The sequence below is a fragment of the Nerophis lumbriciformis genome, linkage group LG02, assembly GCF_033978685.3.
Source record: "Nerophis lumbriciformis linkage group LG02, RoL_Nlum_v2.1, whole genome shotgun sequence".
In the NCBI taxonomy this organism is placed as follows: domain Eukaryota; kingdom Metazoa; phylum Chordata; class Actinopteri; order Syngnathiformes; family Syngnathidae; genus Nerophis; species Nerophis lumbriciformis.
Window position 1 is genome coordinate 23,479,936 of NC_084549.2, and position 24,131 is coordinate 23,504,066.

The following is a 24,131-nucleotide window of genomic DNA, read 5'->3' on the forward strand; positions in this document are numbered from 1 at the left end:
AGTTGAAGAAACAATATGATTAGGTTATATATACATATGCGTGTATCCTACATAAACAATGTATGAATACATTAGATATCTATATATCTTAGGGCCCTATAGACTGTATCTCTGTTGCTTCAGCAGCAGAGAGTTTATTCTGTCTTGACACTTTGTATTGATATTTTCTATTACATTCTTCCCTTAAATGATAATGTTTGCAGTGATTGTTTTATATGTATTATTTTATGTAAGTCGCTTTGGATAAAAGCGTCTGCCAAATACTTAAACATATATAAACACCTGAAAGTCTTCATATCAGCTAAAACCACCAATCTGTTTCACTGGATTCAGAATAAAACCAAATTCTGTTTAACCCAACAATGTTAGTATTTGAATATTGTTACTTGAAGACTGATTCCTGGTTACAATTATACTGTTAAGAAAGTATTGTCTTATACTTTGCCTAAAATGAGAATGCATCATAATCAGTAGTGGCTGGTGAATTTTGTTTTAGGTGGGGCTGAAAGTTTGTAAACCAAACCCCTGTAGGGGCGTCATCCTCCCCCAGAAGATTTCTTTGTGATTTTCACATACAAATATTGAAGATCTTTGATCCTTCTCAACTCTGTGGTAATATTATTTTCATAAAATACAACCAATAGTACGTTAATGTTAAATCTTACTTGTGAAAAGTAATCCCCCGATTCCTATTTTCAACAGTCTGCTCATTTGAGCAGGAAAACGCTGAACACCATCTTTGTTTTCTACCTTTCAACTGTCAGTTTAGGCTGCTCGCCAGCTCCTCATCAGCACTTCAAGATGGCGGGCAAATTGCTCACGTCACAGCAACCAATGCTGCGTCTACTTATAAGATGTCTATGGTTATAACGTAATTGCAAACACGGCAATCTGTTGCGTCCACTGCAGTTTGCTACCTTATTCATACTTTTTGTCAAGTGATTTTTTTTAAGCAGGGTTTCATGAGGTACCTATACATAACGTTACGTTAGTCAATGTATCACACACAGTAACGTAACGTTAGTCAATGTATCACACACAGTAACATTACGTTAGTCAATGTATCACACACAGTAACGTAACGTTAGACGGCAGTCAGCAGCACCGCGTATTTTAGCCACCTACAAAAAGACAAACATAGTCAAATAAAGGTCAGTTAAAATGTATACTATATTAAGAATATGTGTACATATTGCATAGGGTCCTGACATCTAAAAAGTACAACTCTGTTCATTGTTATGTTCATATATTTGTTATGTTTTTCATGTGTACGCACACATAAACACACATACAGTATGAGATGAGATAAGGTAAGAACAGGATAGAAACTGCTGTGGAACTAGTTACAATGCAATATGCCATGGAAATACAATGTTAACACTTTTGTGCAAATAAGTACAGTTGCACTTGTTTTTTTCAAATGTGTTTATTCTGTAAAGGAATGAGTTACATGTTTAAAATGACTGGTTAATAGTGCTATTTTGAAGTGCAATGTCAGCACTATCTTTTTCCCTGCAATTTCAAATGCACTTGTTTTAATAAATAAATACAGCGTTTTAAAAGCATACACAATCTGTGTAAATATATTAGTCTGTGGTTAAATGACTTGAAAGGACTCGAAACTCAAAATGCAGGACTTGGGCCTTGACTTGAGACTTTCCAGTCTTGACTTTGGACTTGACTCGGACTTGCCCTGTCTTGACTCGGGACTTGACTCGAGACTTGAGGGTAAAGACTTGAGACTTACTTGTGACTTGCAAAGCAATGACTTGGTCCCACCTCTGCTAAATAGTAAAAAAACTGCAAGCAAGAGGCGGCTAACAATGCAAGCAAAAGGGATTCAACTATTCTGCCTATAAAGAGCTCTAAAAACATCCAAAACCCGCCATCAACGCTCCATTTACATGCCATGACCTGCATATAACCAAGCAGTAGTGACATTGTTTTTCAGGGTTTCCCCTAAAATGCCAGGATACATGTGGCGGTGGGGGCATGGTCACCATGACGTCATCAAGTAATTTGCATAATTTGCTATGATGATATGATTTTTTTTTTTAAATGCTAAAAAATGTATACATACATTTAAAACAAATGTTAAATAATTAGTAGTAACATATAGATATTTTTTAATCGTTTTGCCATATTTTCAATTGTTGCTGCTTTTTGTACAATGTACTCTGTTGAGATTTCTTCAAGTGTTTCCAGACTTTCAATAACTTTTTTTTTTTTTTTTTAAATAAAAACATCAAGCATCTTCTTCTAATGTTATTATAAAATGTACTCGTGTTTAAAGATGTTTAACTTCTGTCCCTCGATGTCCCTGACGAAAGAGGCTTCGCGCAGTTGCCGTAGTAGTTGGACTTTCTCTTTTTAAAAGCCGCTTAATACTTGCACATTTTGTAGATGGCTGTCCACGGGTACATCTGCAATATTTATAAAAAGTACGTCCACGTTGCAGACATGTTGACAACGCTCCAGACAGTTACAATGGCGTGCGTTTTTTTTTACATCCAGTGTTGGTAGCGTGGTTTTCTGTGGTCAGGTTTTCAGTACATCACTTGTCAATAGTGCGCAAATAATAGGCTATATACAGTATACAGGTAAAAGCCAGTAAATTAGAATATTTTGAAAAACTTGATTTATTTCAGTAATTGCATTCAAAAGGTGTAACTTGTACATTATATTTATTCATTGCACACAGACTGATGCATTCAAATGTTTATTTCATTTAATTTTGATGATTTGAAGTGGCAACAAATGAAAATCCAAAATTCCGTGTGTCACAAAATTAGAATATTACTTAAGGCTAATACAAAAAAGGGATTTTTAGAAATGTTGGCCAACTGAAAAGTATGAAAATGAAAAATATGAGCATGTACAATACTCAATACTTGGTTGGAGCTCCTTTTGCCTCAATTACTGCGTTAATGCGGCGTGGCATGGAGTCGATGAGTTTCTGGCACTGCTCAGGTGTTATGAGAGCCCAGGTTGCTCTGATAGTGGCCTTCAACTCTTCTGCGTTTTTGGGTCTGGCATTCTGCATCTTCCTTTTCACAATAACCCACAGATTTTCTATGGGGCTAAGGTCAGGGGAGTTGGCGGGCCAATTTAGAACAGAAATACCATGGTCCGTAAACCAGGCACGGGTAGATTTTGCGCTGTGTGCAGGCGCCAAGTCCTGTTGGAACTTGAAATCTCCATCTCCATAGAGCAGGTCAGCAGCAGGAAGCATGAAGTGCTCTAAAACTTGCTGGTAGACGGCTGCGTTGACCCTGGATCTCAGGAAACAGAGTGGACCGACACCAGCAGATGACATGGCACCCCAAACCATCACCCAACCATGCAAATTTTGCATTTCCTTTGGAAATCGAGGTCCCAGAGTCTGGAGGAAGACAGGAGAGGCACAGGATCCACGTTGCCTGAAGTCTAGTGTAAAGTTTCCACCATCAGTGATGGTTTGGGGTGCCATGTCATCTGCTGGTGTCGGTCCACTCTGTTTCCTGAGATCCAGGGTCAACGCAGCCGTCTACCAGCAAGTTTTAGAGCACTTCATGCTTCCTGCTGCTGACCTGCTCTATGGAGATGGAGATTTCAAGTTCCAACAGGACTTGGCGCCTGCACACAGCGCAAAATCTACCCGTGCCTGGTTTACGGACCATGGTATTGCTGTGCTAAATTGGCCCGCCAACTCCCCTGACCTTAGCCCCATAGAAAATCTGTGGGGTATTGTGAAAAGGAAGATGCAGAATGCCAGACCCAAAAACGCAGAAGAGTTGAAGGCCACTATCAGAGCAACCTGGGCTCTCATAACACCTGAGCAGTGCCAGAAACTCATCGACTCCATGCCACGCCGCATTAACGCAGTAATTGAGGCAAAAGGAGCTCCAACCAAGTATTGAGTATTGTACATGCTCATATTTTTCATTTTCATACTTTTCAGTTGGCCAACATTTCTAAAAATCCCTTTTTTGTATTAGCCTTACACAATATTCTAATTTTGTGACACACGGAATTTTGGATTTTCATTTGTTGCCACTTCAAATCATCAAAATTAAATGAAATAAACATTTGAATGCATCAGTCTGTGTGCAATGAATAAATATAATGTGCAAGTTACACCTTTTGAATGCAATTACTGAAATAAATCTAGTTTTTCAAAATATTCTAATTTACTGGCTTTTACCTGTATATCAATTCCTACTGTAACGACCAGTTAATGTTTTATGTACGTGTGGTTTGGATTTGATGTCAGTTTTTCCCATGTTTGCAAACACACCATCCGTTCCTGGTAGATGATGGCGGAGAATGAGGAAGTGTTGTTGTGTGTCTGGGGAAGCGCGGACTCACGAGACGAAAGCGTGTACACGAAAGGTAAAACCTGTTGGAAATGTGCAGTTTGTTATCATATGATTGGTTATAAAAGTTAAAAATAGCGTCAGACATTGTGATTTCTTCTGGAGGGCTACAATATATTATATTACTTGAATTTATTTTCAAGTAAAAATAAAAAACAACCTAATTTTCAAGGTGTGGCGGTAATAAAAATGCCTTGGCGCAGCGCCACATTCAATTACATTCGGGGAAAACCTGTTATTATAAAAGCTAAAACAGTGGAACTAATTTTCTGGCGCCGTGACACATCACCTTGCTCACACGGCACCTCCGACCTACCAGCTTGAGCTGCTATTAATGTTGGTTGCAACTCGCCATAAAATCGAGAAGAAGAATGATTTCGATCTGCTTCTACTGCTGCTGTATTGTCTTTGAGTTAAGAAAATGTTTTGCTAGATCACATCTCATCTGTGTAGTAGAACGTTTTGGCGCCAAACTGAAAAGTTAGTCAAGTTTAAAAAGCCACACGCTACCAACTTGAAACCATATGGCTCTCAACGTGGCTCTTTTCAAATGGAACGCAGCATAAGACCATCACAACATCGCTAGGATAATTATTATTATTATTATTTTTTAATCTGAGGAATAAGGATTATTTTGAATTTTGCAGCTCAAGGAGAGCACATGTGCTGAAAGATACAACCATCCCATCAGTCGGTATCCCAGTGAGAGCAGACATTGTAAGTCTCGATTTTATGTTCTTATTTGAAACAATAAAGCTACCATTGCTTTGCGCTCTTTGAAATCAATGACCCCAGGAAAGGAGTTTCAATAATGCTTAAAACGACCATCCATCCATCCATCCATCTTCTTCCGCTTATCCGGGGTTGGGTCGCGGGGGCAGCAGCCTAAGCAGGGAAGCCCAAAATTTCCTCTCCCTCGCCACTTCGTCCAGCTCTTCCCGGGGGATCCCGAGGCGTTCCCAGGCCAGCCGGGAGACACAGTCTTCCCAACGTGTCCTGGGTCTTCCCCGTGGCCTCCTACCGGTTGGACGTGCCCTAAACACCTCCCTAGGGAGGCGTTCGGTGGCATCCTGACCAGATGCCTGAACCACCTCATCTGGCTCTTCTCTTAAAACGACCAAAATACTGTCAATATTACATGTTCTCACGAATGTGCCTGTTACTACACTCCATACTAGAGATGTCCGATAATGGCTTTTTTGCCGATATCCGATATTCCGATATTGTCCAACTCTTAAAGGGGAACATTATCACCAGATCTATGTAAGCGTCAATATATATCTTGATGTTGCAGAGAAAAGACCATATTTTTTTTAACCGATTTCCGAACTCTAAATGGGTGAATTTTGGCGAATTAAACGCTTTTCTAATATTCGCTCTCGGAGCGATGACGTCACAACGTGACGTCACATCGGGAAGCAATCCGCCATTTTCTCAAACACTGAGTCAAATCAGCTCTGTTATTTTCCGTTTTTTCGACTGTTTTCCGTACCTTGGAGACATCATGCCTCGTCGGTGTGTTGTCGGAGGGTGTAACAACACGAACAGGGACGGATTCAAGTTGCACCAGTGGCTCAAAGATGCGAAAGTGGCAAGAAATTGGACGTTTGTTCCGCACACTTTACCGACGAAAGCTATGCTACGACAGAGATGGCAAGAATGTGTGGGTATCCTGCGACACTCAAAGCAGATGCATTTCCAACGATAAAGTCAAAGAAATCTGCCGCCAGACCCCCATTGAATCTGCCGGAGTGTGTGAGCAATTCAGGGACAAAGGACCTCGGTAGCACGGCAAGCAATGGCGTCAGTTTGTTCCCGTAGACGAGCGAGCTAAAACCACCTGGATGTCTTGGCTCACACCGTCCCTTATGCCACCGAAGATGATCAAGAGAAGAATATCGACCCTAGCTTCCCTGGCCTGCTGACATCAACTCCAAAACTGGACAGATCAGCTTTCAGGAAAAGAGCGCGGATGAGGGTATGTCTACAGAATATATTAATTGATGAAAATTGGGCTGTCTGCACTCTCAAAGTGCATGTTGTTGCCAAATGTATTTCATATGCTGTAAACCTAGTTCATAGTTGTTAGTTTCCTTTAATGCCAAACAAACACATACCAATCGTTGGTTAGAAGGCGATCGCCGAATTCGTCCTCGCTTTCTCCCGTGTCGCTGGCTGTCGTGTCGTTTTCGTCGGTTTCGCTTGCATACGGTTCAAACCGATATGGCTCAATAGCTTCAGTTTCTTCTTCAATTTCGTTTTTGCTCCCTGCCTCCACACTACAACCATCCGTTTCAATACATTCGTAATCTGTTGAATCGCTTAAGCCGCTGAAATCCGAGTCTGAATCCGAGCTAATGTCGCTATAGCTTGCTGTTCTATGCGCCATGTTTGTTTGTGTTGGCATCACTATGTGACGTCACAGGAAAATGGACGGGTGTTTATAACGATGGTTAAAATCAGGCACTTTGAAGCTTTTTTTAGGGATATTGCGTGATGGGTAAAATTTTGAAAAAAACTTTGGAAAATATAATAAGCCACTGGGAACTGATTTTTAATGGTTTTAACCATTCTGAAATTGTGATAATGTTCCCCTTTAATTACCAATTCCGATATCAACCGATACCGGTATATACAGTCGTGGAATTAACACATTATTATGCCTAATTTTGTTGTGATGCCCCGCTGGATGCATTAAACAATGTAACTTTACCATTAATTGATTAATGGCAAGTTGAAAAACGTATTCGAGTGTTACCATTTAGTGGTCAATTGTACGGAATATGTACTGTACTGTGCAATCTACTAATACAAGTTTCAATCAATCAATCAATCAAAAACAAGGTTTTCCAAAATAAGAGAACAACTTCAACTCCAGTTATGGAAAAAAGTGCCAACATGGCACTGCCATATTTATTATTGAAGTCACAAAGTGCATTATTTTTTTTAACATGCCTCAAACCAGCTTGGAATTTGGGACGTGCTCTCCCTGAGATAATCCTGATACCCACTACAACTATGTGAAATACTATACTTTGACTTTCACAAAGTGCATTATTTTTTTTTTTTTTTTTTAAACATGCCTCAAAACAACAAGCTACAAAAACAATGAAGGCACACAGCTTCAGTCCAGAGCATACTAGTACATATCCGGTAAAACACGGACGTAGGCCGGATATGTACCGCTCCGTACAGCGGCGTTTTAAAAAGTCATTAATTTTACTTCTTGAAACCGATACCGATAATTTCCGATATTACATTTTAAAGCATTTATCGGACATCTCTACTACATACACACACAGCATGTATATAAAATGATGTTGGAGATTTTTGGAGGTTTTTTTTTAGGCGGAACAGTTTGTATCCCCATTACCTGTATTGTTATCCGCCGAGTACCTGCAGTTTTTCACTATTTAGAATGCACAGAAGAGACAAAGACATGCGTGTTCCTGTCTCAGGTAAAGTATTCTGGATGATGGGCAAAATGCAGTTCCCCTTTAAGGTGTTGGAAAGTGAGGCTTACGCAACGTACTTTCACACGGCCACACTATCGGCCATCAGTTACACTTGTGCTGGATCTCATTAGGTTGGGAAGGGTCTATTGACACTAGAGATGTCCGATAATATCAGACTGCCGATACTATCGGCCGATAAATGCTTTAAAATGTAATATCGGAAATTATCGGTATCGGTTTCAAAAAGTAAAATTTATGACTTTTTAAAACGCCGCTGTACGGAGAGCTACACGGACGTAGGGAGAAATACAGAGCAGTTGCGTCTCCCAGTCAGCAGCCCCTCCCTCCCCTCTCCCCTCTCCCACACACAACACAGGAGTTGCAGCACGACTGCAGCATCAGAAGTTTATTGGCGACGCTTGATGACCTCATCAAACCGCCGCGAGCGGAGCATAACAACAACAACAGTGTGTTGTTGCCGGTGCTGTAGCCGTGGCTAACAAGCCAGCTCGCTCGGTGATTGACTAACGACATGGTTTGGGATTATTTTAAAGTGTCTCTGACGGATAAAAAAACTGGCAATTTGCAACGACTGCAAAAAGTTGGTTATGCGAGGAGGAACCAAGACGTCTTCCTTTAATACGAGCAATTTGATCTCCCACCTCTTCAAGAATCATAAGGAGATACACGATAAATACAAGCGGAAGATGGATGAAAATCAAACCGCGAAAAAAGTAGTGCCACACAGTTGTCGCTTAAAGACTCCGCCGAGAAAAAAACAAAAATACAACAAAAACCACCCCTATCTCAACGCAGCATTTTAGAAGCTTTGACTGACTGGTAGGTCACTTCAAGCACTCACCACTAGCTTGCAGCACATTTTTGTTACTCATACAAATACGTTAAAGCAGGGCAGATTGAGCCCAGTTTATAATTTTGTTTACTTTATGACGCTCGTATACTCTGGACTAGAGATGTCCGATAAATGCGTTAAAATGTAATATCGGAAATTATCGGTATAATTTTTTTTTTTATCAAATCATTATAAAAAACAGAAGATACACTTACAATTAGTGCACCAACCCAAGAAACCTCCCTCCCCCATTTACACTCATTCACACAAAAGGGTTGTTTCTTTCTGTTATTAATATTCTGGTTCCTACATTATATATCAATATATATCAATACAGTCTGGAGGGATACAGTCCGTAAGCACACATGATTGTGCCTGCTGCTGGTCCACTAATAGTACTAACCTTTAACAGTTAATTTTACTCATTTTCATTAATTACTAGTTTCTATGTAACTGTTTTTATATTGTTTTACTTTCTTTTTTATTCAAGAAAATGTTTTTAATTTATTTATCTTATTTTTTATTTATTTTTTTAAGTACCTTATCTTCACCATACCTGGTTGTCCAAATTAGGCATAATGTGTTAATTCCACGACTGTATATATATCGGTTGATATCGGTATCGGTAATTAAAGAGTTGGACAATATCGGAATATCGGATATCGGAAAAAGCCATTATCGGACATCCCTACTCTGGACTGAAGCTGTGTGCCTTCATTGTTTTTGTAGCTGTTGTTTTGAGGCATGTTTAAAAAAACTAAAAAATAATGCACTTTGTGAAAGTTAAAGTATAGTATTTCCCATAGTTGTAGTGGGTCTCAGGAATTCCAAGCTGCTGTTTTGAGGCATGTTAAAAAAAATAATGCACTTTGTGACTTCAATAATAAATATGGCAGTGCCATGTTGGCATTTTTTTCCATAACTTGAGTTGATTTATTTTGGAAAACCTTGTTACATTGTTTAATGCATCCAGCGGGGCATCACAACAAAATTAGGCATAATAATGTGTTAATTCCACGACTGCATATATCGGCATCGGTTGATATCGGAATAATTAAGAGTTGGACAATATCGGAATATCGGATATCGGCAAAAAAGCCATTATCGGACATCTCTAATTGACACAATGTATTTTTATGAATAGGTCTCTTAAAAAAAAAAGACACATATAATTCAAATATCACCACTACCAATCCAGGCAAAGTGTTTTCATTGAAAGGAGCAGTTGAACCAAATAACGCTTTTCATTTCCTAAATGCCTCCGCAGAGGTTGCAATCTGTGTTTCCATAAGATCATTTAGCAAACGTGAACCAAGTCGCAGATCCACACGCACACGCTGCAAAGATGTGAAGTGCTGTCACTTAAAGTTTGACAAACAACTGCAGATTCCATGTGTCTCCTCCAAGCTATGATCTCATCAAGGAGGGTTTTGAAGCGTTTTCACCTACAACATAGGATTAAAAAAATAGTTTCGGTAGGACTGGGGAGCACAAGTCTGGCACCTTGGCTGTTTGAAATACGGCAAACAGGTGACAGAGACACACGTTAGAAAATGAAATAGTTCGGGGAAGGATGAGAATCATTTATTTCTTGACGATTTACTTCAAACAGGCTATGGATGAGGTTGTTGCCAAAGAGTGAGCAACACCAATGAACGATATTTGGCAGGAGGGCCTGGCATTAAAAAATATTCTTGCACAATCTCCCGAATGGAATTTCGGGTGCATTTGAAGTCAAATGTTAAATATGTAAAGAAAAGTAGTTTTAATGTGAAGACTTTAAATCACGCAGTCACAAGCGACCTTTGCAACCCAAATTTAATTGGCCTATAAATATTGATTGTAGTATGTAATCTCAACAAGACCTCAGCCAGAGTAACATCAAATGTAACACAACTGTTTTGTATTCTATACCATGACACAATTTTTGTCTGTAGAAAAAAAATGGTCACCATGATAAAAACGGTTGTCTGTGCAGCAATATTCAAGTTGACATTCTGACATTCATAAGTGTACAGTATCAATAAAAATACTCACCCTTTCATGTGACGACGGACGGCGGGATGCATTACTTTGTGTGCCTGGGAGGTGAGTCTTGTCCCTAAAAAACACAGCTTGGCTTTGGATTGTACAATCCATAATTTATTGTTGTCTTAGCTATAAGTGCCATTATAAGGCACTTTGCTGCATTGCAATAAGTTATGTTTCCTGTTCTATGGTTATCGTCACACGTTTCCTCTTAGCCATCGTTGGTACCCCTCTTTTGTGGCATTGTGAAAAAGAAAAGCAAGGAATTTGTTAAGTTTTGGTGTAGCGGAGCTTGGAACGTGTCACGGTTGCACTGGTCTTGACCCCAGAATGCAGAGACGGCTGGCAAAGCGCAGGTAAAACGTGTTTAATTAAAAAATAACGTGTAGCAAAATAGACACAGCGAGCATAGGGGAAGCTATGCAGCATGGAAGTTCAAAACAACCAAAACAAAACAATGATGTAAATGACGTAATGGTATCAAGCATCCTGATTGGCAACCAGGAATATGTGTGTCCTGATTGCCAATCAGTCACAGGTAAGGAATACATTTTACAGATATCGATATTAATACTTTTTATTGAATTTTTTCAAAATAATTGAATGATTTTGTGATTTAGCATTTTAGAATCCATCCATCCATCCATTATCTACCGCTTATTCCCTTCGGGGTCGCGGGGGGTGCTGGAGCCTATCTCAGCTACAATCGGGCGGAAGGCGGTGTACACCCTGGACAAGTCGCCACCTCATCGCAGGGCCAACACAGATAGACAGACAACATTCACACTCACATTCACCAATTTAGTGTTGCCAATCAACCTATCCCCAGGTGCATGTCTTTGGAGTGGGAGGAAGCCGGAGTACCCAGAGGGAACCCACGCAGTCACGGGGAGAACATGCAAACTCCACACAGAAAGATCCCGAGCCCGGGATTGAACCCCAGATTACTCAGGACCTTCGTATTGTTGTGAGGCAGATGCACTAACCCGTCTCCCACCGTGCTGCCCCGCATTTTAGAATATTCAGAATAAAACACAAAATGAAGATTTTTGTTAAACTATTTTTGAATAATTTACTATAACATATGCATATATACCTACATACATACATACATATACATACATACACACACACACACACATATATATATATATACATATATATATACATATATATATATATATATATATATATATATATATATATATATATATATATATATATATATATATATATATATATATATGTATGTGTGTGTATATATATATATATATATATTTATGTATGTTTGTGTGTGTATATATATATATATATATATATATATATATATATATATATATATATATATATATATATATATATATATATATATATATATGGGCAGCACGGTGGAAGAGGGGTTAGTGCGTCTGCCTCACAATACGAAGGTGCTGAGTAGTCTGGGGTTCAATCCCAGGCTCGGGATCTTTCTGTGTGGAGTTTGCATGTTCTCCCCGTGACTGCGTGGGTTCCCTCCGGGTACTCCGGCTTCCTCCCACCTCCAAAAACATGCACCTGGGGATAGGTTGATTGGCAACACTAAATTGGCCCTAGTGTGTGAATGTGAGTGTGAATGTTGTCTGTCTATCTGTGTTGGCCCTGCGATGAGGTGGCGACTTGTCCAGGGTGTACCCCGCCTTCCGCCCGATTGTAGCTGAGATAGGCTCCAGCGCCCCCCCCGACCCCGAAGGGAATAAGCGGTAGAAAATGGATGGATGGATGGATATATATATATATATATATATATATATATATATATATATATACAAACGCACATATATACATTTACCAATATAAACAACTATGGGTGGGAGAACATTTTTTATTTACATTTGAATTGCGATTTTAATTTATGACAACTCTGAATCGACTCAAAATATTCAAGAATTGATTTTTAAAAGACGTTTTTAGGCCATCTGTCATGATCTATTAGACAGTTATTAGTTTCTTGTATTTTGTATTATTTCCTTACACTTCCTGTTTTCCTCCATTTACCACCACTCTTCTTGTCTGAGTACTGGCTCCCTCACCTGTGCGTGTGTTACGTCTTCGACGCATGGCTGCGATTGTCGTGTTCCTTCCAAGGCAGAGGACAAGCAGGAGTATCGTGGAGGTAAGATGAAGTCTATTTAATTATTTTAAGGCAGGATCAAAAATACAAAACAGAGGACGCTAGCAAGCGTGGAGCTAAACAAAAAACAAAATGTCACCAAGGGTGAAAAACGGGGAATGCTGGAGGGCAGAATAAACTAATGAGCGAGGAGAAAACCAGGGGAACGTAAATGTTGCCTATCGCAAACATTGACCCAGCACTTACTGCTGGGTGACAGGAAACTATAAAGGGGAGTGATTAGCCAAAACACCTGGTGGGAACACTAATTGCAAAACTAAGACAGGTGAGGAGAATCAGTGCCCATGGAAACCAACAGTAAACAGGGAAAGAGTGTGCACCCAGGAAACAGACTAAAACAGAAACATAACCAACATAAATCATGCCATGATCCGGGTAACGGATCATGACATAACCCCCCACCCTTAAGGGACGGATCCCAGACGTCCCAAACTAGTAAACCCCTCCCCTACAAAAAAACCCCAGAAAGTCAAAAGTCACGGGAGGGTGGAGGGAGGACTTGGTGGTGGGCCGCCAGGCCATGTGTCCCCGAAGCCACCGGGGACAAGACAGGTGGCGGCGGCGGGTGGATTGTCGCCACAATCGTCGAGGCGGGCGACCTCGGGACGGCCATGTCTGTGGCCGTTGAGGAGGCGGACGAGACTGGCGCCAGAACCTCAGCAGTCTTTGAGTCCTGTACCCAAGTCTGGGGCGTCGCTGCTGTTGGCGCCAAAGGCGTCCATGAAAAGTCCAGAAACGACGAGGTGGGCAGCGCCGTGGTGCGGCCCGCCGGACAAGAGGAGGTGGGCGGCGCCAAGGTGCGGCCCGCCGGACACGAGGAGGTGGGCGGCGCCGTGCTGCGGCCCGCCGGACACGAGGAGGTGGGCACGTCGTAGGCGAGGCAGGCGTGGAAGCCGCGGGAGGCGTGGTAGGCGAGGCAGGCGTGGAAACAGGAAGCGTCGTCGCCGTGGTAACAGGAAGCGACGTCGCCTTGGAAACAGGAAGCGTCGTCGCCATGGAAACAGGAATCGTCGTCGCCGTGGAAACAGGACGCGTCGTCGCCGTGGAAACAGGAGGCGTCGTCGCCGTGGAAGCAGGAGGTGTCGTCGCCGTGGAAGCAGGAGGCGTCGTCGCCGTGGAAGCAGGAGGCGTCGTCGCCGTGGAAGCAGGAAGCGTTGTCGCCATGGAAGCAGGAAGCGTCGACGCCATGGAAGCAGGCGGCTCGTCTGTCGGCGTGGGCGTAGCCAGAGGCTGAGCAGGCGGCTCGTCTGTCGGCGTTGGCGGAGCCAGAGGCGGACCAGGCGGCTCGTCTGTCGGCGTGGGCGAAGCCAGAGGCGGAGCAGGCAGCTCGTCTGTCGGCGTGGGCGGAGCAGGCGGCTCATCTGTCGGCGTGGGCGGAGCAGGCGGCTCGTCTGTCGGCGTGGGCGGAGCAGGCGGCTCGTCTGTCGGCGTGGGCGGAGCAGGCGGCTCGTCTGTCGGCGTGGGCGGAGCAGACGGCTCGTCTGTCGGCGTGGGCAGAGCAGGCGGCTCGTCTGTCGGCGTGGGCGGAGCAGGCGGCTCGTCTGTCGGCGTGGGCGCAGTCAGGGGCGAATCAGGCAACGGAATATCTGCGGGTGGTGGATGTCTCAGCTGGATTGCTGGGTTGGCCGTAGGGGGGGATCATCACCTGCAGCGCGGTGAGTATACTTCCCAGCTGTCTCGCCAAAGCATCAAGGCGGGCGTCTTGGCGTTCCGCCATGGCGTTGACGCAAGCCCCAAGAACGCCAAACTGTTCCTCCTGTTGTCCAAGTTGTTTGGCCTGTTGGTGCAATGCCCTTCCTTTTTACTGGGTCGGTCTCTGCGGGATCTCGTGTGCTTTGCAGCGCTGGAGCAGGAGGTGGAGAGGATGGCGTTTGCGGGACCACCAGGGTTGATGGTGGCGTCAGAGTGGCAGGCGTTAGGGCTGTCGGCGTGGGAGGAGCCAGAGGAGTGGGCGGATCAGACGTGACAGGCGGGGCCAGAGCGGTAGGTGGCTGCAGGACAGAACAGGACTGTTCCTCCCTCTCCAGTTCCTTCAGCACCCCTTGGTACCATTCGTCCACCCACTCTGCGCTGTACTTCTCTGGCGGGTCCAACTTGCTTTGTGGAGCTGGAGCAGGAAGTAGGGCCGAAGCAGACAGCGCCCCCGCTGGAGGAGAGGCAGGCAGCAACCTCAGTGGAATGAGGTCTGCTTTCCCCGCTGACACGCTACCAGCACTGGCCCCCCCTCAGGAAGCAGATTCCAGATGCTAGATGGAGCTGGTGGGGGGAGCGCTTGTGAGAGTTCGGCGGGAGCAGAGGGCACGGGCGGGTGTGCTCTAGGAAGCCTGGGAGCTGGCCTTGTGCGTGTGCGCCGCTGGCGCCTTTCTGGACAATTGCCAGCAGGTGGTGTCTGAGGGGAGGAGAAGCCGCACGGGAAGAGCCTGGCAGACAACGTTGAGGGCAAAGTGTCCGTGTTGTACCCCTTCTGCGCCTGCGCTGAGCTGGCCCGCTGCCCGAGCCTTCGCGTACCAGGTGGGGTGGATGACGTCCGGGTGGCTTGAGAGTGGGGGAGGAAGCGGGTCTCTGCTTCCGTCAACTTTGCCATAAGCTGCCCCCATGCTACCATGGCGTTGGCCGGAAGGTCTTCTTCGGACAGCTCGGCTTCGTCCTCGTCTTCCTATGGCTGCGCGTCCGCTCTGAGCTCCAGGAGGATGTCTTGCTTGTCTTTGTTGGACAGGAACACTTCGTCTGGCTGGGTCAATCTGTTACGTCTTCGACGCATGGCTGCGATTGTCGTGTTCCTTCCAAGGCAGAGGACAAGCAGGAGTATCGTGGAGGTAAGATGAAGTATATTTAATTATTTTAAGGCAGGATCAAAAATACAAAACAGAGGACGCTAGCAAGCGTGGAGCTAAACAAAAACCAAAATGTCACCAAGGGTGAAAAACGGGGAATGCTGGAGGGCAGAATAATCTAATGAGCGAGGAGAAAACCAGGGGAACGTAAATGTTGCCTATCGCAAACATTGACCCAGCACTTACTGCTGGGTGACAGGAAACTATAAAGGGGAGTGATTAGCCAAAACACCTGGTGGGAACACTAATTGCAAAACTAAGACAGGTGAGGAGAATCAGTGCCCATGGAAACCAACAGTAAACAGGGAAAGAGTGTGCACCCAGGAAACAGACTAAAACAGAAACATAACCAACATAAATCATGCCATGATCCGGGTAACGGATCATGACAGCGTGATTGACAATCAGGATGCTTCTAATGTCAGCCCTGTCCTCAAAATCATTTTGCCTTGCCTGCTTTGCTCTTCATACACGTTTGCTTTTTGTGCACTTCTCAGCTGCACATCTATGTTTTTTGTTACCTGCATTTTCCCTAAAAAAAGGGGCTTCCTTTCTGCACTTGCCTGACGGCTCTGCATACAAACACAGACCTTGACACCATCTGTCAGTAGCCAAGAGGAGCTTTTGTAACCTGTTTTGAAAAAGTGTTGTTATAATTTGGATACCAAATAAAATATTGCAAGAATCAAATCTGTCTTGATCCGTTGCCCGGATCATGTTTCGTTTAGTCTTTAACTCCCTCAGTTCCTGTTTTGAGCACCCCTGGGCTTGTGTTTTGGTTGCCATGTGTGCAGATTGGATTCACCTGCCTTTGATTAGTGTTCAGGCACTAATCAGAGAGCTACTTATTCCTGTTTTTCGCCACATACTGTCTGGCTTTCTTATATGCTTCCATGCAACACGTTATGGCGTTACCTTTTCAATTCCTTGTCATGTCTTTTGATCATGTTTTGTTTGGCTATGTTCTGTTTGGTTTTTGGACTCTTTTTAGTTCCGGTTTGTGCACTCTTGTTTGTTTTGTTTCCTGTTTCACGGTTTTGTACTCACGCACCTTTGTTAATCTTGTCACTACTATTTAAGCCTGTCATTTTCAGTTGGTCGTTCTGGTGACATTACCTCTGCTCACTTCATGCCATGATTTACTTCTGTTACCCATGTTACCCATGCTACCATAGTCCATGCTGATCGTTTCATGTCACAGTATGTGTTTTTGTTTCTTGCCCATAGTCTGCCTAAGTGCTAGTTTTTGTTTCATTAGTCAAGTTGTGTCTCCGCCTTGTGCGCGCTTTTTGTTCACTCTTTTTTGTTAGAATTAAAATCATGTCTTTACCTTCACGCCATTTCCGGTCCAGTTCTTTTGCATCTCAGGAAAACAAACCCCTGCATAGTCCACGTCTTGACATTCCTATTCTTGTTTTTCTTTTGCTAAGCTTGAGCTTTGCTCCCCGTGCATTCGGCACGCGTTGCTTTTGTTTGTATCCTGTCTGATTTATGGACATTAAATCATTTCCTTACCTGCACCTTGCCTCCGTAGTTCCGTCTGCATCTTGGGAGAACGACCTACGCATCACCATGCGTCCCAAGCGTGACCGCGTCATCACCCTAAAAATCGGAATCTAATTGAATCATGAGTTGTTGAAAGATTCCCATGTCCATGAACAACAAAACCCACTTCAATTGTTGATAATAAAGAGTAACAAATATTGATTTTATCCAGCATGTATCGATCTAATGTTGATACAACTTTGTTAGAGATACTATTGATATTTGAAATGACCTTCCCACCCTGGTCTTTCACTTAATTTTAGTTAAATAGGTCCTTGGTACATCATCCAGATAGTCCTGACAATTTTAGGGGTTTTACTTTGACCCACGTCCACCTTCTTATTCTAACAGCATGCCTTCATTCAGATGAAAAGGATCATTATTCATGATAACCAGAAGTGATGGTGTGCTTGTATCCTACAAGAGTTTTCACAATATTACATCATCCCTGTCCAAATAGTATACTGCTCCTTGGAGCCAAACACGGGTCAGTTCACTGTCATGGCTTGGCTTTGTTTGTACCTCTTGCCTAACTTTTAAACATGCCCAGATTTATTTTCCTTCTGCAAACGTTGGTCAGGCATTAACCCTCTCCCATGCTCCCTCATTTGACCTGATGACACAGTGTATTGTTCATAGGCAGGAACAACAACAGCCGGACGACCAATCAAATCCCCCGAGACCAGCTTCAGTTTCAGCGCAAACTGTGCCAAATGTTCACTGAATGTGTTTATACCCTGGCTCCTCTCTCACCAAAAGACACAAACATCTTGTCTTACTATAAACTGTCTGACAAAATAAAATTAACCAGAGATGGGATATTATAGGATAGACTTTATTCATGCCACAATGAGAAAATGTATGGGTTGCAGTGGCAAATTAGGTAGACACTAGAGATGTCCGATAATGGCTTTTTTGCAGATATCCGATATTGTCCAACTCTTAATTACCGATTCCGATATCAACCGATACCGATATATACAGTCGTGGAATTAACTCTTTATTATGCTTAATTTTGTTGTGATGCCCCGCTGGATGCATTAAACAATGTAACTTTACCATGAATTGATTAAAGGGGAACATTATCACCAGACCTATGTAATCGTCAATATATACCTTGATGTTGCAGAAAAAAGACCATATATTTTTTTAACCGATTTCCGAACTCTAAATGGGTGAATTTTGGCGAATTAAACGCCTTTCTAATATTCACTCTCGGAGCGATGACGTCACAACGTGGCGTCACATCGGGAACCAATCCGCCATTTTCTCAAACACTGAGTCAAATCAGCTCTGTTATTTTCCGTTTTTTCGACTGTTTTCCGTACCTTGGAGACATCATGCCTCGTCGGTGTGTTGTCGGAGGGTGTAACAACACGAACAGGGACGGATTCAAGTTGCACCAGTGGCCCAAAGATGCGAAAGTGGCAAGAAATTAGACGTTTGTTCCGCACACTTTACCGACGAAAGCTATGCTACGACAGAGATGGCAAGAATGTGTGGATATCCTGCGACACTCAAAGCAGATGCATTTCCAACGATAAAGTTAAAGAAATCTGCCGCCAGACCCCCATTGAATCTGCCGGAGTGTGTGAGCAATTCAGGGACAAAGGACCTCGGTAGCACGGCAAGCAATGGCGGCAGTTTGTTCCCGCAGACGAGCGAGCTAAACCCCCCTGGATGTCTTGGCTCACACAGTCCCGAAGATGATCAAGAGAAGAATATCGACCCTAGCTTCCCTGGCCTGCTGACATGAGGGTATGTCTACAGAATATATTAATTGATGAAAATTGGGCTGTCTGCACTCTCAAAGTGCATGTTGTTGCCAAATGTATTTCATATGCTGTAAACCTAGTTCATAGTTGTTAGTTTCCTTTAATGCCAAACAAACACATACCAATCGTTGGTTAGAAGGCGCTCGCCAAATTCGTCCTCGCTTTCTCCCGTGTCGCTGGCTGTCGTGTCGTTTTCGTCGGTTTCGCTTGCATACGGTTCAAACCGATATGGCTCAATAGCTTCAGTTTCTTCTTCAATTTCGTTTTCGCTACCTGCCTCCACACTACAACCATCCGTTTCAATACATTCGTAATCTGTTGAATCGCTTAAGCCGCTGAAATCCGAGTCTGAATCCGAGCTAATGTCGCTATAGCTTGCTGTTCTATGCGCCATGTTTGTTTGTGTTGGCTTCACTATGTGACGTCACAGGAAAATGGACGGGTGTATATAACGATGGTTAAAATCAGGCACTTTGAAGCTTTTTTTAGGGATATTGCGTGATGGGTAACATTTTGAAAAAAACTTCGAAAAATATAATAAGCCACTGGGAACTGATTTTTAATGGTTTTAACAATTCTGAAATTGTGATAATGTTCCCCTTTAACGTGGACCCCGACTTAAACAAGTTGAAAAACTTATTCGGGTGTTACCATTTAATGGTCAATTGTGCGGAATATGTACTGTACTGTGCAATCTACTAATACAAGTTTCAATCAATCAATCAAAAACAAGGTTTTCCAAAATAAGAGAACAACTTCAACTCCAGTTAAGGAAAAAAGTGCCAACATGGCACTGCCATATTTATTATTGAAGTCACAAAGTGCATTATTTTTTTTTAACATGCCTCAAAACAGCAGCTTGGAATTTGGGACATGCTCTGCCTGAGAAAATCCTGATACCCACTACAACTATGGGAAATACTATACTTTGACTTTCACAAGGTGCATTATTTTTTATTCTTTTAAACATGCCTCAAAACAACAGCTACAGAAACAATGAAGGCACACAGCTTCAGTCCAGAGTATACTAGAGCATACTTGCCAACCTTGAGACCTCCGAATTCGGGAGATTGGGGGGGAGGGGTGTATATTATAGTGAGGGTGTATATTGTAGCGTCCCGGAAGAGTTAGTGCTGCAAGGGGTTCTGGGTATTTGTTCTGTTGTGTTTATGTTGTGTTACGGTGCGGATGTTCTCCCAAAATGTGTTTGTCATTCTTGTTTGGTGTGGGTTCACAGTGTGGCGCATATTTGTAACAGTGTTAAAGTTGTTTATACGGCCAATGTGACCTGTATGGCTTTTGATCAAGTATGCATTGCATTCACTTAAGTGTGTGTAAAAGCCGCATATAGTATGTGACTAGGCCGGCACGCTGTTTGTATGGAGGAAAAGCGGACGTGACGACAGGTTGTAGAGGACGCTAAAGGCAGTGCCTTAAAAGGCACGCCCCCAATATTGTTGACCGGGTGGAAATCGGGAGAAATTCGGGAGAATGGTTGCCCCGGGAGATTTTCGGGAGGGGGACTGTAAATCGGGAGGGTTGGCAAGTAGGCCCTACGTCTGTGTTTTACCGGATATGTACCGACAGGTGATTAGATAACAAGGCCCACCTGGGCCATCCACGCACCTGTCGCTGTCTTCGGGGCCGGTCCTGGCAACACCCCATTCCGCGGCAGGCCCGCAGGCCACGCCCCCCTCCACATATGCTTTGACACGAGAACCTTGTCTCAATGTATGAACGTTTCATCCACCAAATTGTGTGCCTGCAGAGCAGCTACTTTGTGCCCGGAAGCACATCCATTGTGGTTCGGGATGATCGATTTGCGATGCTCATTCAGTCAGCAGAACAGTGCTGTCGTTAGCCATTATGCTACTTTGTGTGCTTTTTAGTGGATTATTTTTAGCTTTTTTAACAAAAAAATAAATCTAATTTTGCCAGCTCAGTGTGAGTCCAAAGTAAATAATAGACACTTGATGTGTGGTTGGAAAAATTCTGCAAGTATCCACAGCGTTGTCGAGACTGCCTCCCCCACCTTCCACTGAACTCAAAGAAGATTCACCAAGAAGGTAAAGTGGATTTTATTTTTCATTCCTTCATTATAGCGACCTGGCTGTTAAAATTTAAGGAGTTTTGTGATTTCAAACTGTCATGAGTGCACGACAATTCTGGTGGCAGTGTGTGTGTGTGTGTGTTGGCAGGGCGGCTGAAAAAAGAGAACAGTTCTGATAATTGCTGTTTTGACTTTGTTAATAAATACAAATTTGATTCATCACCCCCTTGTTATGTTTGTTTGATGTACTTTATGAATATTATGTTCCAAGTGTACAAAATTTTACTAAAATATGGACTAGGGTTGTACGGTATACCGGTATTAGTATAGCACCGCGATACTAATGAATCATATTCGGTACTATACCGCCTCTAAAACAGACAATGTGTGTAGACAGAAAAGGGAGAACAGATGCATTTTGGCTTGAAAACTAACGATAAAGGTGAAGTTATAACACTGAAACGCCCTCAGGAAGAGGTGCTTTAAGACATGGCTTAGCTTAGTTTAGTTTTAGCTACTTCTAAATCACTAATCCTCGCCTCCATGGCAACGAATAAAGTAAGTTTCTTACAAGTATCATCCCTGCAGGACGAGGAATAGCTAAACATGCTTCACTACACGCTGTAGCTCACCGGCGTCAAAATGTAAACAAACACCATTGGTGGATCTACACCTGACATCCACTGTAATGATACCAAGTACAGGAGCGTATCTAGCCGATACTACTATGATTAGATCGATATTTTTTGGCATCACATCTTTTCATTAAAAATTTTTTTTTTATATTATGTTGATAAACTCAGGAAGTATGTCACACATGAGGACTTAAATTATGACCAATGTATGATCCTGTAACTACTTGGTATCGGATTGATATCCAAGTTTGTGGTATCATCCAAAACTAATGTAAAGTATCAAACAACAGAAGAATAAGTGATTATTATATTTGAACAGAAGTGTAGATAGAACATGTTAAAAGAGAAAGTAAGAAGATATTAACAGTAAATGAACAAGTAGATTAATTAAGTTTTCTACCACTTGTCCTTAATAATTTTGACAAAATAATAGAATGATAAATGACACAATATGTTACTGCATACGTCAGCAGACTAAATTAGGAGACTTTGTTTGCTTACTTACTACTAAAAGACAAGTTGTCTTGTATGCTCACTATTTTATTTAAGGACACAATTGCAAAACGAAACATATGTTTAATGTACCCTAAGATTTTTTGTTCAAATAAAGCCAATAATGCAATTTTTTTGTGGTCCCCTTTATTTAGAAAAGTACCGAAAAGTGTAATAATTATTGTTACCTGTGGTAATGCCACTATGATACAACATCTGTATTATAATACTTGAACAAAGTAAGACTGAAACTCATGTGAATAATCACTGAATGGTGAACTGGGGGTGGGATTAAATAAATTATCTTCTTCCCACTCCCTTTCAGGCAAAACTGGATAATCATGCATTACATATACATTACCTTTTGCACTATATTAATTTATATTATTATGTGTTGTCAACTTTGTACTTTTTTATGTCATTGCCTGAAATAAATAAATAAATGAAAAAAATGAAAAAGTATCGAAATACATTTTGGTACCGGTACCAATACCAAAATATTGGTATCGGGACCACACTAATATGAACTTTTGTCTAGGCTGGCACCTATTCTTCATGAGAAATTTGCTTCAATGTACACACTTTTCTATTTTCGAACCCTGTTCAAGAATCAATCAAGTTCGTAAATGGAGGTTCCACTATACACTTTTCCTTATGGGGAAATTACCTTCAGTTTTCAATACGATTCGGTCATTGTTAGACCTTTTGGTACAGATTACTATCCAAAACAGAGGTGCTACCTTACTGTATATATGAGATATTACAAAGGAACAATCATTATTAAACTTTTACCCCCCTCCCCCAGTTGCATTTTCATTTGTAAGATGCAATCATCTTATAATGACTTCCAGACATTTCCCTGCCTTTGCTGTTTGCAGTGACAACGTGATGGACTACTAAGATACATCGTAAAAGTTGGAGACGGATGCGCACCGCAGAGGGATCGAACTTTGACGTGTGTAATATGAGAGAAAAAGAAAGTACGAGTGGAGATATCCTCATTCAGCAGAGGAGGAGGAGCTTTGGCCTTGGGTCCCTGGGCACAGGAGGTGCTGCAACCTTGTTGTTGCACAGCTCCTTCATAAAAGCATCATACTGTACATTGGACAATATGATGGTGCGTGTACATAGTTGCACTGTTTGGAGGCGGAGAAATATAACAACTATAATCAATATATTGCTTCTACAGCCATTTCACAAGTATTCAACCACATAATCCAAATAAAGCATATACCATAAACCAAATGGCACCGTCTTATTCAAGTAAATGAATAAATGAAATGAAATAATCCACATTCATTGAAATAACCTTTTTAAGTTGTAACTGGCTTCTATTAAGGAGAATAGCAGCCTTATAATCGCATTAGAAATTGACCCACCTTATGGGTTGATTATACAAACATTAGGATTTTAAGGTCAAGAACCTTGAAATGAAATGACTCTGTTCATTATTGTGTTAGGTGAATTTTCCTAGCCCGACATCCCCTGCAGATGTTCCCTCTGACAACATGTCCCTGTCACCAAAATCTAATCAGGTCATCTCAACACTTAGGACATGTTTGCCCAAATTGAAGAACTGCACCTAAAGGGGTTATATTACATCCTACATTTAAAACACTTCATTGTGGTCTACATCAGTGTTTTTCAACCACTGTGCCGCGGCACACTAGTGTGCCGTGAGATACAGTCTGGTGTGCCGTGGGAGATGATCTAATTTCACCTATATGGGTTAAAAATATTTTTTGCAAACCAGTAATAATAGTCTGCAAATGATGTGTTGTTGTTGAGTGTCGGTGCTGTCTAGAGCTCGGCAGAGTAACTGTTTAATACTCTTCCATATCAGTAGGTGGCAGCCGGTAGATAATTGCTTTGTAGATGTGGGAAACAGCGGGAGGCAGTGTGCAGGTAAAAAGGTATCTAATGCTTAAACCAAAAATAA

The 24,131-nt window shown here is 42.4% G+C and overlaps 1 long non-coding RNA gene across 1 annotated transcript; it reads left to right on the forward strand.

Moving 5' to 3' along the window:
- The first annotated feature begins 4,269 nt into the window (after window positions 1-4,269).
- Window positions 4,270-23,395, forward strand: LOC133606708 (uncharacterized). The gene is made up of 4 exons (XR_009815295.1): window positions 4,270-4,371; window positions 5,003-5,072; window positions 15,650-15,677; window positions 23,071-23,395. It is a non-coding gene; the product is annotated as an uncharacterized lncRNA (long non-coding RNA).
- The last annotated feature ends 736 nt before the right edge of the window (window positions 23,396-24,131 follow it).